The following is a 585-nucleotide window of genomic DNA, read 5'->3' on the forward strand; positions in this document are numbered from 1 at the left end:
GTCGGTTCTCGAGCCGCCGGGGGCAGCTTAACATACTGACGGCACTTGAGCCGCGCCGCCCCCCACGGCTCGGCGTAGTGAATGAGTTAAAAACCTGTAGTGTTACACTTCCAGCCCCAATATACATGACATAAAAGATAATACTAGTTGTGGTAGTAGTCAAAACTTAGATTTAACAATTTATTTACAAGAAATACATAACACATTTTTAAAAAAACGCAAGAGGTTCAAGTTTGGATTTCATTCAACACACGAACAAATTACATCCAACAGCTCACATTTTGCACACTTGCCTCTATAGACTCTCCATTCATCCTTCACACTGGTGAGTGTAGTACTGTGTTGGCCACCCAGCTCAAACCTCTCCACACAGTCTGCTCCTGTTTCAGCATGACATGTGTATTGTGGTTTGAACAGGGTGTTCACCCTTGCGCCACGATGAGGCCCAGTACTTCCAACTTCTGCAAGGGAGGGGATGGGGAAGGGGAACTGTGGCAGTCTCTGCTGGAAATCCGACTCAGGCCAGTCTTGGCTTTAGGTCTGCTGAGTGACCACGTCTTCCGGCTTCATGACGGGCTCTCCAGT

Source organism: Aplysia californica, unplaced genomic scaffold, assembly GCF_000002075.1.
Source record: "Aplysia californica isolate F4 #8 unplaced genomic scaffold, AplCal3.0 scaffold01241, whole genome shotgun sequence".
NCBI lineage: Eukaryota > Metazoa > Mollusca > Gastropoda > Aplysiida > Aplysiidae > Aplysia > Aplysia californica.